Below are 11960 nucleotides of genomic sequence, written 5' to 3'. Positions count from 1 at the left end.
GCGCCGTGTCTGCCTGCCTTGCCTGCAGGCTTCAGGTGAGTCCTGTTCCCTTCCATTTGAGGTCTGCAGCAATGCCTGCTCTTTTTTCTCGTTTGCTTTTGGCTTAGAGCATTATCAGGCAGTCCCTGGGTTTAGTTTCTGCATTCATTTCACTGCTTTCATAAAACTGGCTCAGCAATTTTGGATGACCGATAAGGAATGAACTTTCTCTCACCCGCAGCTGCTCTGATATGAATTTTTAAAATCCCTCTGAACAAATGCAGAAGATACGATTGACAATTTTCAATTAGCTCAAAGAACTTTCATACATAAATACTCAGAGTTTTATCTGAACATGGTCTGAATGCTCTGATAACTTCCAAAGGCCTCACGAGTATGAAGATACTTTCCTCAAAGTCACAGGAGGATTAAAAGTGAGAGAAGAAAAGACAATACCAAGAAATCAGCTGGGCACTTAGTTCCCCTGGAAGGCTTTAGGAGTGACAGCACTTGAGTGTAAAAACTGGTAACTGAGAAGGGCAATATAGAGATGGGAATGGAGCAAAGGGCTGCCTTGACAAGAAACAACCCAGCAAGTTTTGACTCTGCTGTGATTTTCTTCCCCCTCCCAAAAAAGAATAAATAAAAAAAAGCCAAGTTATTTCAGTGCAAGCATGTTAAATAACTGGCTTCTCTCTTGAAATCTTGTAAAACAAATTGTAGCTCTGTGCAATTAAGTTCTGTGGGTTATAATATCCTGCAAGATTAGATGTCTCTAATGGGAGTGTTGACAAGCCCTTGAGTGTAGCAATGCAGTGGTGCCTCCTCAGAGAAAGAAGCAAAGCTCCTGGGAAATAATTAAAAAACATTTTGGTCAGCCTGTGATGCAAATACAAATTTTTCAGGTTATGCAGAAATAAACTGGAAACCCACAGAACATCACCAAAAGAGACTAAGGAGACTGAGTGATGCTTGTCCAAATGGGCCTGAAAGGAAACAAAAAGGCTGGGAAGACAAAGGACAGGATGGTTTTGGAGTAGCTGTGGTTCAGGAAAATCCCTCTCCCCTCCCTGTCCTTCGAATTTTTTTTATTGTAGTCTGATGGTGGAGACAAAAGTAACCCGTCTTTTCATTAATCCTAAACCCTTCTCCTTCATCTGGTAAACTGGCATCAATTATGACTTTGGATCCACATTGTACTAATTTGGAATCTCGTTAGGGAACAGGACTTGCCTATCCCAATCTGTTATTCTCAGTGCTCTGTGCTTATACTCTGTGGCAGGCAAAGCTTTTCTGCTTACCTGTTAAGAGTGCTACAAATAGTAGGCTCTGCTCATTACACAGACCATACCTGGCCAGCTCAGTACTTCCAGCTGTTGTTCAACTCTGTTACTTTTTGCTTCGAAAAGCAAATTTAGTTCAAAAAACATCAAGGAAAGCCAAAATATTTTAAAATTGATTTTCTAATTGTTGATGGCTATCTAGCAAAGCCAACTGTTGGTTATTTTGGCAATAGGGTAAATTGAGGAGGTACCTGACCTTCAATGGGGCATTGCTGGATAGGGAAACAGTCAAACTTAAATCAAGACTTGAAAAATTAAGAGACATAAATTACAGGGAGGAGCTCCAAGTCACGAAGTCTCTTCTTTCTCTCCTTTCCCACTCTTCCTCATACAGCCATAATTCACTGAGGGAGAGTTTTGAACATTTCCACAACTCCAAGTGTTTGGGCAGAAGGAACGGGTGAAGGAAAAGTATTTTAACAATTAGCCAGGACATGGTGGTCTCCCCTGAAAAATTAATAGGTGGGAAGTAGATACATCCAAGGTGTGAAAAAGAGACATGATGTTTAAATCACTTTTATCATTTTTTGTACGTACTGATGTTTAAAACAGTATTGATTGGTATTATTTTTTCTAATGTACCCTCGAGTCCCTAATTAGTGCTTGAGCCACTTGAAGGTATTATTTAATTTTTAAATAATTTCTGCAGCAAAATGAGGAGATCCCACATTGGCTGCACACGCATTCTTGCCATTGCCCATGGCTGGAGTTGCCTGGTGCCGTGAGTTTTCCATTTCATGGGAAACTCATGTGCTGAGGGAGTAACCCAGCAAGGAATGAGTAAATAGCTGCTGCTCTAAAGACCAGCTCATTAAGAGGCAGACATCTGAATGAAGTGAGGTTCCTGGGGAGTCTGTGGCACCAGATATGCCAAAAAGGGAGGCATGAAACCCTGTTATGTGCCATGACCAAGCAAAAGGCATTTTTAACCTAGGCAGGATTGGTGGTTAATATTCTGCTCCTGTGCTGCGCTCACTGAAGCCCCGGAGTGCTTTTGTTCATGCTGTGGGTCTTGTGCAGCACATTTACATGTGACCAACTGTTGGAGTGGCTCAGTCACCTCGGTACAGAACAGGGCTCAGCTGAAATGCCAAAGGCACGAGCTTTGTCTGGGACATGAGGGAAACCAAACAAAAATATCACAACTCTTTTTCTTTTCCTTTGTTAAAAGCCTTAACAACAGCTTCCTTATTCAACAGGAGGGTGTGTTGTATGGATACATTACAGCTGGTCAAAAGACTAAAGATTATTTAGCTTTTAACTAACTTTTTTTACTTTTAATTGAGTTTGTTAGGCCTAAATAGCTGAATGACACAGCATTTGTTTAACTCAGCGATATTCACAGCTTAATTAAATAATTCACATGCCAATCTCTAATCGTGACGCAAAAAGACCAAAAACCAAATTAAAGAATCGTAGCTCCCTGAGCCAATTGCTTGGAAAAGAGGAGCAGGGTCTGTTGAGACATATGGCAAACAATCTTTGCTGCAAACCAGCAAGCTAAAACACATCACTACTAAAACACACCACTACTACCAAGGGATAAGAGTACATATCCTTTTGCACAATATATTTTCCAAACACGCTCTCACCAGGAGCAGCAGGTGTGTAACTGAGGACTGCACCAGGGTCTGAAAAGATAATTCAAACACTATGCATTAGAAGGAAAGGGAGGAAACTGGGAAAGGGAATGAAATATTGTGAATTAAACTCACAATTTCCCTTAGAGTTTTTGTAATTGTTAACTTACAAGTTGGGAATTTGTGAAATGTGACAAATAAGAAGTAATTGAGAATGCCTGCTGCACTGGGATCTGTCTCTGCCGACATATGCGTAAGTAGAAATTGGTGTTGGAATTCAGTGGAATTAAGCACCCATACCAAGTGAGGAATGAAACCACAGATATAGTTGCTATGAATCTGCCAGGGTTTGGTTTTTGTTTTAGCTTGTTTTTTTATATTATGGCTTTATTACCTAATCACCCTGTTGTGCTACGTGCATACTGTATGCAAAACAATACAGAATCTGTGCCCAGCATCAAAATGCAAAGAAGTTACCATCTATTGCTGTGTTTAGCAGACATTGCCCCACATGGGAACAATGACAGTGACCTCAAATGACACCAGTTTTGTGTTGCCCAGGTTCTCCGCCGTGGTGCTGTTGTTTGTGGCAATCCCGGTGTGGCACAGGCAGGATGAAGGAGGTGTGCAGGGGAATATCCACTGGAGCCGCAATGGCAGGGCCTCGGTAAGTGAGCTGTTTGTTCATGTGTTTCTACTGCGTGTTTGAAAGAGTCAGACCCAAACCGAACTGCCAGGGCAGAATATTCCTCTGAGAGGATGAACATGGGTTATGTGTCTCAGCTTTGCCAAAACACTATGGAAACCGCTGCTTCGGTTTGGGAATAAAGACGTAGGCACAAACATTGCCTCGGGCAGGGTGAAGACCACCCTTGGGCAGAAGTGTTTGGGAGCTGCAGTGGTGAAAGGATGGGGTGTGCTTTGTTTTGCAGAACATTTGGGTGTGTATAACAGGCCTGTCTAAACAGAATTGGTGTGTCTGATGGCTGATCCAATATTCCAAGGAGGTCCTCTATTCAGAACTTGTTTTCCTTCCACACTTACCCTACTTTGTGTATTGTGCTAGATTATACTGGTTTCGTAAGTGGCAGTCACAGTTACTGTCCATCTGGATATGTTTTGAGGCTCTGTAAAGTTTTAACAACTGTGAAGGGGGAAAATACTAAAATATGCAGCCAGTCTGAAGTGATTTACCCTCCTGTCACCAGGAGGGCACAGAGCGCCCTTCGCAGACCATGTAAAACTTATTTAGATCTGTACCTTAATAACACAGCAAGAAGCATTCTCTTGTGAGTTGAGATTATCTCCCTGAATCTGTAATCTCTTAATGAAGGAAAATAATTATAATATTGAAGTCATACTAGCACATCTCTACACATTCAATCTTGATTCAGGCCATGTACAACTGAATTAGATACTTGGTTAACTCTTGTGCTTCTCCTGTGGCTTAAAACCCTGTTAAATAAGGGGGGTTATATTTTTCAGTGTCTTTTAATAAGATTTTGGTTTGCTATAATTTATTCTCGTGCTATTCACTGTGGAATGCCAGTCAGTTCTCAAAATTATTGTACATGCTTATCACATTTTTCACATTTAAAAAGCCCTCTTTTCCATGTTATCCCAGACTGAATTATCCCATCAATCTTTAACTCCTACCTCTGGGCTGATAGATTATGACATACATCTGGCAAGGCAGGATAGTTCTGCAAATAAACTACTCAGGTGTCTGTCCTGAATCTGTTCAGTAAGGCTTTGGAGGTCAGAAGGTTTAGATTGGTCATCTGTAAGTGTAAAAGTAGGGCAGGTACTTGTGTCAGGGTCAAAGGGACGGCAGCTCTCTCAACTCCTGCCTTCGCATCATCAGATAATTCCTGGCTCGTTTTCCTCCGGAGCCTGGGCTGTTTGTGTCCCGCTCAGCCATAAGCAGCGCTGTGAGTTATTCCCAGCCATGGCAAAGAACAGCACAGGACAGTCGGTACCACTTTTTGCTCAGGCTTCCCGTGGATGGTGGGTGACTGCAGCCCACAGCTCCCAGCAGCTTCCTGTGAACCCACTAATGGGGTACAAGTGCAGAGCCACCGGTGCCAGGTCTGTGCTGTGCTGGGGTCACGCTGTGAGAGGAGATTTATTGGCACAGCACGTCCAGCTGGAGCTGGAAGCAGAGCCTTTCTGCTCAGCAAGTGCTCCAAAAGGACTGGCACATGCCAAGTGCTGGTCCCCAGAGCGCACCGTCCATTAGTGCAGCCCTCAGTCAGCTCCAAATCACCCTGCAGCCCAGCTCTGCTTTCAGCTGTGCTGCTCCTGAGTTACTGATGAACACACAGCAGAGGAGAAGCCAAATGACACAAAACTGTCTCGTTCTGATGTACAGGGTAGTTAGTTGCCAGCAGCCCCCAGAGCAAAATAATACCTGTGCTGGGAACAGTGTCAGGGCTCTGCACAGCAGCTGAAGCCGTGCCTGCAATTCAAGTGTGATTTAAGTCTCTCTCATTCATGCTTTCTGGTACTTCAGCCTTTGCCTATCCCACATAGGGCCATACATTTTTTCCTTTGCCATCTGCAAGAGAGAATTAAACCATGTTGGGCTGGAGAAAACCTCTTCTGCTGGGGGAGGTGGGGGAAAAGAGTTACTGTGAGACAGAGGCAGAGATGCTGTTAGGACAGGGAAGGCTTTTCCTGTAGGGTCTTGGTGCCCATCTGCAATAAATTTTTATGAGGGTTTGGAGGAAACAGAGGCCTGGGCTAACCAGCAGGTTATTGGTTTGGAAAGCTGCACAGCCCAGTTACTGCAAATCTTTGTTTTGTCCATCCTCGCAGGTTCTGCCATACCATACAGGTATGTATGTTTTCCAATACTGTAATATAAATCATTGTCAGGTCATCAGCATTCCCCCAGTTTTCCAAAGTATTTTTGTGTCTGCCAAAGGTTCCCCCGGGACCTCTAGGCCTATAGGCTGCTATATAAGCTCCTTTAATGGGGCATGTAGTGCTGAACTGTGCTCTGCTGCAACATTCCCACTCAGAGGAAGAGGCAGAAGGAATGAGATGCCCAAGAGTTATGGCTTAAGAACCATATTTAAGACCTCTAGTAATAATATGTCTTAAACCATCATAGCAAAGCAAAACAGTGTTTTACTTATACAAAAACTTTTTTTCCTTTCACTAGTCATTTAAGAAAATTCCATGTGAGGATCCCAGAGTAGAGTAAGAAAAACACCATCAGGAGATTGGAACCTGAACAACTCACATGCAACATGTGCTGGCCGTGTGTCCTCCCCTGCCTTGTTTATTTTTTCCTTTGGGTGAGTACCTATTTACCTCCTTTTTTCCTAAACTTTCAAGAATTTTTTAAAAAAACAAGATAGAATTCAGTTCACTTATTATTTTGTGGGCATCTTAGTTATCTCTGGGAGTTGGAATTACTGCCTTTACCATCTAATAACACAACAGAAGTCCTGAAAATAGGAAGTAGTGTCTCACATCCTGGGGTTGCTTCTGCCACCCCAGAGTGATGCTGCCCTGCTCTTGGCCTGCCCTGCTTTGCTGAAAGTTGTGAGATCAAAGCTCCAGCCACGCTGAAGGATTTGAAGCAAAACAGACCCTTTTATTTTCAGATCATCCCAAAGGCCTTTGAGAGCAGGAGGAAAGCAAATGACAGTTAATGGATCTGGGAGGGCCTGACCTGAGGATAAGGTTAAGTGGTGTAATAATCTCCATCCTGAACTTGGAGCAGCTTCCCTAATAGTGGGCTTGGTCACAAGGTGAACCACTCTGAGCAAACCTCACAGATTTTCTGCCCACACCACTTAGAGCAAAGCTCAGGGTTTTTGTTAAACACCTGAGTCCTCCCCTAAAACACTTCCTTTTCTTTAATTAATCACTACTTTCCTCCACATTACCCTCACTGATAAACTTGACAAATTTCTGTGCACTGCCCTTTCTTTGGTGCTCTGATTTTTTCACTTCCAAAAGCAGAATGTATCACATTTCCTAGATCTAAAACATTTCTTAGTTAAATTTAGGCTTTCTTCTTTGAGAATCAAAAAAGTTAATGCATGAGTTCTCTTTGTTTGGCTTTGTTGTGAGGGAAGGGAATGGTCTGGCTGAAGAACTGTTTCTTTTGAGAGAATGTTGGATGGCCATATCAGTCAGATTTTTGTTTTTTCTTCTTTGCCCAGAGAAACTCTGCAATTCATTAGCTAGTTTTATCTTTCTTTTAATGTCCTCTTTATGCTTGTTGTTAAGACCAGTGTAGGCAATATTATCCACAAACCTCATTAAGGAAAAATGTTTTAATGTCCTTTTCTCAGAGAAATTACACGTATTTCCAGTGCAGAAAAAAGAGCTGAGCTAAATTCAGAATTTCTCTAAATAAGAAAGAGACTGTTGGAGTCTCTTCTCAAGAGAACCCATGAGGATTTATGCCCTGGTGACTTGGAAATTATTTATCTCCAAGACACAATGTCCCAACTCAACCCAGCCATACTCTTGGTATATTGCTGGGCTGAAGAAGCTCTTTAGCTTTCAAGGCTTAACACTGACTTACTTTCAGTGAAGTTTAATGGTGCTGCAAAATATCAGGCAATGGAACTGGTAACGGGATCAGTCAAAAGGAACACTGGGGTAAGAGACCAGCACTTGGTACGTAGAAAGGAAAGCCTTGCACTCCAGCTAAGAAAAACTGAGGGAACCTGAGGAATAGGCTACACAGCCAGGTAGATGGCCAAGAGAAATGGAAAGGAATTGAAAAACAGAAAGCATAAAAATAATCCTTCAGAGAAAGTTCCTAATCTCCTAGCCAGGATGAAAAAGCTACTAAGAAATGGGTGGCAGCCACAATCCAAAAGTATGGTATTTGTAACAAAGTTACACGGGTATTTTACTCTGACTCCTCCATGATTTGTACAGATAAGGAAAGTGCAATCAGAAGGTTTTGAGAGATTTACAGAGGAGCTCCCCCTTGAAAGTGTTCATCTGAGTGAAGGAAAGGCAGGAGGGGATCCAGAAGTGGATGCAAGTAGTTTACAAGACAGGCATTAAAGATAACATGCTTTTGTTCTGTGTGCAGCCTGAAAAGCCATGGGGAGAACCTGCCATCTCCACCAGCTGTGCCAGAAAACTTCTTTCCTGAACGAGTCGTGTGTGATTGATCTCTGAAGCAACTGCTGGGTTACAGTCCCACAAATGACATGGAATTGCTGTCTGCTTGTGTTCTCTGGTAAGTTCAGCACATCTTCTCTTCTAGTTAAGCCTCAAAAGGTCGGGGTATCTTCAGTTTGGTTGATGTCCCTGAAGCGAGGAGGAACACAACAGTACAGAGAGATCACACTCCCCCTCCAGCCCCCAGGATGGTTAATAACTGAGGGGCTTTAGGCTTTCAGATTGACACAGAGATGTTGTGTCCTTGATGTCTCTATTTTATGGTATCATTTTATGGTCATTCCACAGGCACATCTAAGCACCCTGATTTGAAGTTCTAAAGCATTATATATATATATATATATATATATATATATATATCCCTAGCAGGGGAAAAAAAAAGTGAAAGAAATAAATTCAGTATTAAAAAACAATAAGAAGCATAGCAGAAAGAATAATGAAAGATTGGAAATGATTTATGAGTGTAATGGATCACTCTATATATCTTTACAGAAAGAAAATATCCAAATTACCTCAGCTTTAATAGTCATATTCCCAGTGACTGCAGAGGAAGAACTTTTAAATGTATGTATAAGACTGGAAATGGTTATAAAAGATCAGAGGCTTTTCAAAATTCACTGTGTACCAGGTCTAGTGAGTGCAATGCCAAGAGTAATATATAAAATCTGATCTGACAGCTTCATAATTTTCCTTTGTTTGAGGAGATCCCTGTGCAATGCAAACGTACAGCCTCGTGCCAGGACTAAGAAGAACAGTTAGTGGAAAGGACTTGGAGGTAATGACCACTGGGCAGTTTCTCACTGGCAAAATATAAAAAGAAAATGAAGAATTAAGTCCATTAAGAAATCCCCAGGCACATGGTTTAGATTAAAGGACACTCCTTTCAGCCAGGAGGCTGGAAGGTTGATGGAGCACTGTTCTTGCAGATGTTTGGAAAGTATTTCACAAACTCTTAATTTTGGAGAGTGCTTCTAAAGGCTGTTGCTCTTTCACTGCTCTGTGCCACCTCCAATTTATCTTAAGCATAAAATAGGAAAAAAACCCAGAAACTACAGCTTTTAATTAAATAGGAGAGGTCTTTTTAAAGAAACACAATAAAACATAAGATGTTATGGTTGTGAATCCTGTAGATCCAGTACCTGTAGAAGGCTGGCAGGTCTATAAAAATGAAGTCAAAGCAAATCTGTCAGAACTCAGCAAGTTTAGTTCAATCCCTTGGTTCATACTGGCTACATGTGAACAGTGCATTGAAAGAGGACAAGGCTTTAGAAGGGTTAATCGAAGCATCTTGCTGCAGGGGCCCACTGTTCTCCCCCCCCGCCCCCATTTCTCTACCTTGCTCAAAGGAGATCTTGTTCTGTACAAATTCTGCAGACCTAAAATATTTACAGATACATAGTACAAAGAGCCCAGAGGTAATAAATTATAGCCAAATAGGCCAAGGTAGACATTTGAATAGGTAGAATAGGCCCAAAGCCAAGGGTTTCTTTAAGCCCGAATGATCAGAACACGAAACAAAGGAAAGAACGAAAGGTCACCAGGGTCACGCGATGAAGAGGAGAGAATTTGAGACCCCATGAAGAAGTAAGGCAGGATCTACCACCATAATATTCCTCAAAATAGAGACCACGCCTCACTCTCCGCCCCTAACTCCACCTGTTATGAATATTGTAATCTAATGATGCAATAATATGAATATATATGTGATTATGATGTAATCATTGCCAAACCTGTATAAAATACTCATTCTAACCTAACCAGCTCGGAGCCTGTTTTCCCAGCACTAGCTAGCAGGCTGCCTGGCTGTTAAATAAATAAATAAATACCTTGCTGCTTTAGACATAAAACTCTGTCTAAACAGGTTTTTTTATCTGCTTTTTGGGCATCAGCATAGAGCAGTAAATTGCTATACTGAAGTCCTGGGAGTTCAGACTTGCTTGTGTGGTTTGTCTTTAAAAGTCTGGTTCTATATTATGCTCCAGGTAGTGATTTTTGCCAAGACTCTGTACCTGGCAACAGTACTTCAGCCCATCTCTGAGTGAATCCAGCCCAGCTCTGATCACCTCTAAGCACACAGGAAGATTACTGAGGTAAGATCTCAAGTGAGGGAGCTTGTGTTTGGGCCACATTCTGGGTCTATGCTGTGAGGTTCTGCTCATTAGTTTTGCAACTTTTTGTTAAATTCTGGCTTCAACTTGAAGAACACTCAAAACTCCTTGTCAAGTGTGAGGGTGAGGACTCTGTCTTCTCTCAGACAGAAACAAATCTGCTTCCTGGTGCCAGTTCACCTCTGGCAAAAGGACAACCCAGCTCTGCTGGATGTTCTCCATACTACATTTTCCTACAGAAGGGAAAAGCTGAATGTTGCTGTTCCCCTGCCTGCTCTCCCTTTCTGACTCTCTGCATTTTTGTGCATGTTTTCTGATCATCTCTCCAAGTCTCTCCCTCATTGTCTGGAGAAGGTGTTACCTAATGGCAATTCCTCAAGGAAACAGTTTCTCCTTTCCTAACCACATTTCATTGTCCCAAGTGCAAGATGTGATGAGGGATGGCTCTTGTCCTAATGAAAGGGAGTGAAGGTTCCATTGATTTCACCGGGGTCAAAACTTCACCCTCAGGGACCTATTGGTAGAAATGGGAGGGAATTTCCATTTTCACAGAGAATTTGCAACCCCTTAATTGTGTTGAAACCTCCAATATTTCCTTCGCGGGGCAAAGTTCGGATCTTCTTTCAGATGAATGTAGTGGCTGAGCGTCATCTGCTGCTGCAAAACCTTTACAAGTGACTTAAAACTAGAACAGGCATCAAAGAGAAGCAGGGTGGGAAAGGGTTGTTTGCTATTAAACACCAACACAAACCCAGCTTTTTGTCTGTGCCCTTCCCCCTTTTTGTTCACACACTCCTCTCTTCACCCTTCAGACAGCCTTAGAATGCTAATTCTTCTAATCACTTGGAGAATGAAAACTATTCTAGAAATCAACTGGAATATTATATTAAACCCTGTTTAATGAGCTTGGATCCACACCTATAAATAAAGTCCTAATCTTAAGTTCCAAGACAAGGGTGTGGGATGTTCCAATACAACCTGACACATTCACATTCAAAGCAAGTATTTGAAAGCAGTTTCAGAAAGGGCTGTTTAACAAACACATACTGGCAGGTGGGATTTATGAAGAAATGGTTTTAAATAAAAGTTTAATTGTCCTCTTTTCACAGATGTTCAGGATTTCTCTTCACAAAGCAGATGACGCAGGTGCTCTGAAAGATTTGGTGAAATGATAGTGTAATGATCAAGACCTGATCGTGTTATTCCACCGGTTTGTGAACTTTAAGGTATTCAATTATTCTGTTTTTCTCAGGGTAGAATCTGTATGCACGTAACCCTTGGTTAGCACTAATAACAATATGAAACCCTTCCCACATCAAAGCTGTGACTACGTGCTTTTGTCTGTCCCAATGGTTTGAGAGAAAATCTTGATAAATCAACATGAGGGTTTTTTTTCTTTTTCCTTTTTTTTTTTCTTTTCCTCTTTCTTAAGATTTGTTGTCTTGATTAGATAAAAAATAATAGGGGGCTGTCAATCTGTTTTCTTTTCAGGTCTTCTCTGCCTCTTTTTAAATTAGTTACAGCCTGCTTTTTTGTAGCTTTATAGCCAGCCTGACCTAATTTAATTACCATGACTTGTGTGGCTTAAAGATAAATAGTTTTATTCAGTCTGCCTACTTTTGTATGAGTTTTCCCTTTCACACATCTCCCTATATTTTGGCATTCAGAATTCTCGTCCTGTGTTGTGGGGTAGGTTACCACAAGGTTAGTTTGTAGCATTGTCCATATTTTCCCACAAAGGCCTTTGATGCAGTCAGTCCCTGCTTGTGCTGGGAGTCTTTGTGGGACAC

General features: G+C 41.8%; 2 long non-coding RNA genes across 2 annotated transcripts; both read left to right on the top strand.

Annotated features, from left to right (window-relative positions):
• The first annotated feature begins 1895 nt into the window (after positions 1–1895).
• LOC114071791 lies at positions 1896–6138 on the top strand. Its single transcript, XR_003574090.1, has 4 exons — positions 1896–2157; positions 3052–3155; positions 3464–3569; positions 6078–6138. It is a non-coding gene; the product is annotated as an uncharacterized LOC114071791 (long non-coding RNA).
• Positions 6139–7978: 1840 nt separating this feature from the next.
• On the top strand, positions 7979–11846 carry LOC114071790. The gene is made up of 3 exons (XR_003574089.1): positions 7979–8120; positions 10045–10152; positions 11280–11846. It is a non-coding gene; the product is annotated as an uncharacterized LOC114071790 (long non-coding RNA).
• The last annotated feature ends 114 nt before the right edge of the window (positions 11847–11960 follow it).

The sequence above is a fragment of the Empidonax traillii genome, unplaced genomic scaffold, assembly GCF_003031625.1.
Source record: "Empidonax traillii isolate 1590-97213 ecotype Southwest subspecies unplaced genomic scaffold, ASM303162v1 scaffold2288:size28738, whole genome shotgun sequence".
In the NCBI taxonomy this organism is placed as follows: Eukaryota; Metazoa; Chordata; class Aves; order Passeriformes; family Tyrannidae; genus Empidonax; species Empidonax traillii.
This window is presented reverse-complemented; position numbering and strand designations above follow the sequence as displayed.